The following is a 6909-nucleotide window of genomic DNA, read 5'->3' on the forward strand; positions in this document are numbered from 1 at the left end:
AGCTGTGCATAAGCTAATGCCCCAAAACCTCAATGACTCAAGGTACTTTAACAAATTTCCCACTCGTGGGACTAATAAAGGTTTATCTTGTCTTATCTTACTTAGTACTGCCTGCATGCTTTTTCCCTTTTTGTTTTTGTATTTTTGTTCAATTAATAATTGTGCAGTGAAAAAAAGATATACAGTATGTTGTTGTATGAGGTTTTATTTTTCTAATACTATGACACGCTAAGATCAGATGATTTGTTTGTGTTTTACACACAAAAAAACAGAATTCCAAAACATTGGGCATAAAGGTTTACGTGATTGTATGTACTGATGCTGACTGCATCTTACACATCAGGGCCTCTGCTGCAACTATAAAACCACAGAGATATAAAACCAGTCTGATGTTCATCCTCATGAAAAGCATACATGAAATACCCTGTGTTGAGTCAGTATAAAAAGGTTTTGAATTGTATAATATATAGTTTTGAGGTGTTATGAGCTTTTAAATCATTCATCAGGCCTATGGAATTGGAACAAATTTATTTTAATAGTACTGTGTTTATGGCATATCTTTTGCCCAGCATGTTTACCTTCTGCATGTCATTTTTCTATTTTTATAGCTTTCAAATTGGGTTGCACAGAATAAAGTATGATGGGAGCAATACACCAACATTTTATTCCTATTTGTCATTGTTTAAATTAATTAAATGATTTATGCAGTTAATACTTATACTTAATGGTTCAGGATATCTATTAAACTTTCTCCAAAACTTGCAGTAGTTCCTGTTATCTCTTATGCTAATGCATTTAAGCAGTCACTTATTCACTCGTCTCTTTTTTTTCTTTTTAAAGTGCCTCAAACAAAAAAGTTAGCATGCCATAACTTAGAAAACACAAAGCTGAAATCACACTGTCCTGAAGACCTTTGGTCAGTGGGTTTAACTGTGCATCAAAAAGATGTAGAGTGTGCTTGAGCAATTGATCCTCATTTGTGGATGGCAGATGAGAACTGTGTTGCAACTCCTTAGTAAGGAAAGTAGCTATTGGCTGTTCTAAAAGTCGCTTGAAGTCGCTAAATGACGTAATCACATACTGTGCATGATTGTCAATTTGCTTCAACAATTCAATTCAATTTTTATATAATTTTTAATTTTTTTTTGTATAGCGCTTTTAGCAATTGTTATTGCCGCAAAGCAGCTTTACACAATCAAAAGAATTATTTAAGTTTGTATGAAATATGTATGAATCAAAATGGTCAGATAGTCCCTGGTGAGCAAGCCGAGGTCAACAGTGGCAAGGAAAAACTCCCTGAGATGGTAGTAGGAAGAAACCTTGAGAGGAACCAGACTCAACTGGGAACCCATCCTCATTTGGGTGAAACAGAAAGCAGTAAATGCATTTATACAGTGTGTTAGGTGGCAGGCAGTTCAGCTATAATAGCTGATGTTAATTGATGTTAATATGGAGTCTAGGTAGTTATTGAAGACCCAGGTAGACTTGTAGGAAGTTCCAGTCCTGAACTGTCAAGTCCCCAAAGAAACAGTTACCAACACCAGTCGAGGCCAGAACCATCTTCTAGGTGGAGAGAATTATCCCCAGACACCAGACGCATCCCAGAGAGACACACGGGGCATCCATGTAACGAGATCTTCAACCAGAAGTGGGGCACCAGGATGGGTCAGACAGGTCTGGAGGGCAGAGGGAGTCTGGATCACTGGCAGCTCAGGAACGACATGTGTAGCTCGACAGAGAGAGAGAAAGAGTGAAAGGGGGAGAGAGGGAAGAGAAAGAGGGGGAGAAAGAGAAGAAGAGGAGAGATGGCAGTTAGGTCTGGTCACAGTCACACAATGTATAATGTGAATGTATATTTACTGTAGAGTGCAAGCAGAGACTCTGGCAGGACTAACTATGACAGCATAACTAAAAGGGAGAGCCAGAAGGAAACACAAACATGAGGGCTTCCTGAGATGTAAAGCAAACAATCACCTCACCGTCAGCAAACCTGAGTGATCAATGAGAGTGGGGAAGACAGCATCTAAACATACCAGTTCACCATAATACTTTACGTCCATGAGTCCCCCAGATCTGCTCCTTTACCTAAGGCTAATCTATTTATAAAAATGCTTGGCTAAATAAATAGGTTTTTAGCCTGGACTTAAACACTGAGACTGTGTCTGTGTCCCGAACACTATTTGGAAGACTATTCCATAATTTTGGGGCTTTGTAAGAAAAAGCTCTGCCCCCTGCTGTAGTTTTCATAATACGCGGTACTGACAAGCAGCCTGCATCCTTTGATCGAAGTAGGCGTGGCGGTTCGTAAAACATTAGCAGTTCACTCAGATACTGCGGTGCGAGACCATTTAATGCTTTATATGTCAAGAGTAGTATTTTAAAATCAATGCGAAATTTCACAGGAAGCCAATGCAATATGGATAAGATAGGGGTGATGTGCTCATATCTTCTGGTTCGAGTGAGGACTCTCGCTGCTGCATTCTGGACTAATTGAAGCTTGTTTAAGCACCTTGTTGAACAACCAGACAGTAAGGCGTTACAATAATCCAACCTAGACGTGATAAAAGCATGAACTAGTTTTTCTGCATCGTTTAGCGACAATAAATTTCTTATCCTGGCAAAAGATTGCAGGTGAAAGAATGCTATCCTGGTAATATTATCTACATGAGCTTCAAATGAAAAGCTGGAATCTATAATCACACCGAGGTCTTTTACTGTTGCATTTGATGGAACAGAAAGGCCATCTAAAGTTACGGTGTGATCTAAAATTTTACTCCTAGCTGTATGCGGTCCTATGACTAGAATTTCTGTCCTATCCGGGTTAAGCAGAAGGAAGTTAATTAGCATCCCATTTCTTATGTCCTGCACACATTGCTCAACTTTAGTAAGCTGTTTTTTCTCATCAGGTTTTGCTGAGACATACAGTATAACTGTGTGTCGTCAGCATAGAAGCTAGGGATAACGTCGTGGGACGGCTAAAAAGTGAGTAAAAGACAGTGTAAATATGTTTAGAACTGTAAATTAGCTACGAAACTGCGAGTCAGATGTTGACAATGATTTATTTTAGAGTGACAGTGGAGAAACTTTTACATTTACATCCCGCTCTGTAAACCAAAGCGGGCTCGGTGGTTTGGTGAGACGGACCACCTGTGAGTGCTTTGGGACGAACAGGGAAGAAACAGTAACTGCAGAACGACACGTGCTTTCATGTCGGAGTCTCCAAAAGTTCTAAACAGTCTCAAATAACACCAGGGAAAGTCGCTAAACTTGTCGCTAGTCACTGTCACTAGTCAAAGTCGGGTCAAAAAGTCAAGAGGGTTTGATAAATTGCCAATGTCAGCACTCTGGATTAAAAAAGCTCTTCGGGAAAGTGTGAATCTGTCACTAGGTGCCTTACTGGCACTCACTGGACTGGATCGGTAACGCGCCCCTTTCTGGTCAAGGATCAAGTTTGGCAGGCAGCTTTCAGATGCATTACTGCCACCTGCTGGACTAAATCGGCAAGGCTTAAAGGTCAAACCGTTCACGGTATCTCGCGAAAAGCCATTTTCTCCCTTAAAATAAATAGAATTTCTCTAGCTTATTTTTTTCCCACCAATGTTTATTTTCCCTTTAATTCTTTTCTACCCATGTCCAATTATGCCATTTTTTCCCCTTGCCATTTTTAGGCCCCCATTTGACTCAGCCGATTTTGCTACCGACCTCTCCCCATGTCACCCGATTTAAAACTGCCTCTGAAGTCGTTGCAGTTTGGTAAATGTTTCAAGCGTAGCGATCACACATCAAGCTGATAACGATTTAATCAAATTCGTCAGGACACGAAAACGACTCTACAGTGCATTTTGACATGAGCAATAAAGACGTTTTATCGACAAAACGTTTCAATAGTGAAAAAGTTGCGAGTTGAGAGACATACAGTAGAGACTAAATAAGAAAGTGAGCGTGGGAGCGTTAGCACCTTAGGAACACACTCTTAAAAGAAATGGTTCTATTTAGAACCAGAAATGGTTCTATCACCCGCTTCATATATGGAACTCCAAAATGGTTCTATATAGAACCATTTAAAAGGGTTCCATAAAAAGAACCCCAAATGGTTCTTTGAATCCAAGTTAGATGGTTCTAAATAGAACCATTTAAGGGTTCTTTATTATTAAACGAGTTATTATTAAATATGAAAATATAAACAATCCAGAAAATTCAAAAAGTTTACATTTATTCAATTGATTCTACAAAAATATTAGTCATATTTAAAATTACACCTCTGTATACTTCTGTATTAGACAGCAAATTTCACATTTACATTTAAGATGTTTAATTACATTTAACCATTTACATTTAACCATTTAGTTTGAATATTTAATTTAAGCATTTTCACTTTGCAATAAACATACATAAGCTTCTTTATGTACATATACAGTACTTCACTTTTACAACAAATCATTTTTAAAATTTGACAATGCAGATAAAATCAACATATGAACAATTAAAACATCTATTAAATGGCACTACAATTCACACAAGTTGACTGTACATTTTCAGTACAGGTATTGGTGTTCTTGTGTCATGCTCTTGTCTTAGTTTAAGCATATATTTTTGAATAAAAGTCATTGTGTGCTTGATGTCAACCGGGTATTGCACATTGAAAAGAAAATAGATTGCAAACAGGCATTCCACAGCCTGTGTCATGTCGATGTCTGCCTCTCTTATGATGTTCACATTGTCCATTATAATGCTGACGCTTTCAGCCTTGAAGGGATCAGGAGAGCCGTTAAACACAATGGTTGGTGTAGGACCTTTGGGTTCCTGTAAAACAAACATTTCACCTTTTGAGTGCTTTTCACCAATTAACTGAAGTCATCAAATAGACTTAAAATTACCCCATAATATACTCACCAACAAGCCAAACAATGTGTATGAGTTTAGTTCTTTTAGAACTAAACTCATACACAGTTTGTTTCTTTAGTTTAACACAATCTGAGATATATTTAATAATAAAAAGCTTTGTAATGTGTTTGAATGTCAACATTAAAGATGACTGAAGAACATTCAACATGCTACCACGTCAGCTCCACTTTGATTATTTTGAATCTCATTGGTTCTTTTGTTCTTGTAACTGAATCGTTCATGACACAACACAGATATGACAGCTAAGTACGTGACACACAAGAACCAACAAGCCTCATAATTATTAATGTGGAGCTGATGTGCCACCCCATTGGATGTTATTCCTTTATCTATACATAGTCTAACTATAGCAACCTATCTTGGCAAATTTAATCTTTTTATCTCACTAACGTACCATTTGTACGTACCATTTTGCTTTAGAAGACAAGTATTAACCCCTGGAGTTGTACAGATTTCTTTTATGATTTAAATTGGGGTGCTATTTAATAACATTACAAAGCAGTGTAAACAGTACAAAGCTTATGACTAAGGAAGAGTGAGTAAATTATAGGGTACATTTAATTTTTAATTTTTTTTTACAAATTTGGCATAAGGGTGAGTAAACTGACTAATATTTTTATATTTGCATGAACAGTTCCTTTAATTCAAGTCAAGTGCATCAAATGTTAATGAAACTACAGAAGACTATACTTACACTATCTACACAGTAGAGGAAGCTGGCGTTTTCTTTAAAAAGTGCTGGCAATAAAATGAGTGCAGCATTCCTAACGAGACCTACAAACAGATACAAATTATTGTATATTAGGTACAGAAATCAATTAAAGGGATAGTTTACCCAAAAATGAAAATTCTGTCATCATTAACTCACTCTTGTCATTTTAAACCTATATGGCTTTCCTTTTTCAGCATAACACAAAAAAATATATTTTGAAGAATGTTGGTAACCGAACAATGCTGGTTTTGAACAGCGAATTTAAGACTTTTTAAGACTCCGCGGAAACCCTGCCGTGGGCACGATTTGTTAAACTGTGGGGAACAGTTTGAGAATTCGTGAGTACGGTTTATAAACTGAGCGGACAGATTGCAAAACCGTCGCCATGGATTATTGTTGTTTTATTTTTCACACAGGTGACTTCCTGGGCTCCGTATGGAACAGATAGGTTGGATGGGGAAAAATATATGGTGTTGTTACCTTCTGTGATTTCCTCTGCGGGTCCAATGAGATTGGCGTAGAGTTTTTTTTTTACTTCCTTCTTTTGCACTCCTGATGATGTTTGGGGCCATTTCATTCAGGGATGTTTCCATGTTCTTTGCCAAGTCTGTTCCAAACCTCTGTCATTTCATGCAGCATCTTAAATACAAACCAGTACAATTACTTCAGGTGCTTATATCCAAATTACACACTTTCAGCCAAACAAGTACCTTAAAGTCAGCATGAACTGGAGGTTGCAACTGACTACCATATAGTGATGTTTTTCCGGGACAGAATAGAAGTTCAATAAGAAAAATAGTGGGTGTGATAAAGTAATGAAAAATACTTCATATTTGGCAGACGCTTTTATCTAAAGGGACTTGCATTGTGTTCAATCTATACATTTATCAGTATGTGTTCCTTGGGATACCCTTTTGTATTGCTAACACATTGCACATTGCTAACAAATGAGCTATAGGAATTCACAGAAATATAATTACACTGATTTTTCTTATCTGCCTGGCACAAAATGTAACAATGTTTACTCACAAGCTGTGGCACTCCAAGAAAAGGAAACTGCTCCATTACTTCAGCGGCAGGCCTGTCCATAAGCTGTACTCTTTTGAAAAGAGTGCGCTTCATCCGGTTCTTGACCTCAGAGTAACTGGGATTGCTTTTACGCAACTCCAGGGTGATGGCATTGATGTGTTCCCGGAAACTCGTCTCATCCTCACCCATTACTTCCAGGTCCAATACAATCTGAGGTAGGAAGACAGTATTGTGCAGTACGTAAATATGAATCAAAGTCACAG

The 6909-nt window shown here is 37.7% G+C and overlaps 1 long non-coding RNA gene across 1 annotated transcript; it reads right to left on the bottom strand.

Annotated features, from left to right (window-relative positions):
• Positions 1-4463: 4463 nt before the first annotated feature.
• LOC128520944 (uncharacterized) lies at positions 4464-6237 on the bottom strand. Its single transcript, XR_008357970.1, has 3 exons — positions 6098-6237; positions 5600-5679; positions 4464-4803 (listed from the first exon to the last, which is right to left on the bottom strand). It is a non-coding gene; the product is annotated as an uncharacterized LOC128520944 (long non-coding RNA).
• Positions 6238-6909: the final 672 nt, after the last annotated feature.

Source organism: Clarias gariepinus, chromosome 4 (assembly GCF_024256425.1).
Source record: "Clarias gariepinus isolate MV-2021 ecotype Netherlands chromosome 4, CGAR_prim_01v2, whole genome shotgun sequence".
NCBI classification, from domain to species: Eukaryota; Metazoa; Chordata; class Actinopteri; order Siluriformes; family Clariidae; genus Clarias; species Clarias gariepinus.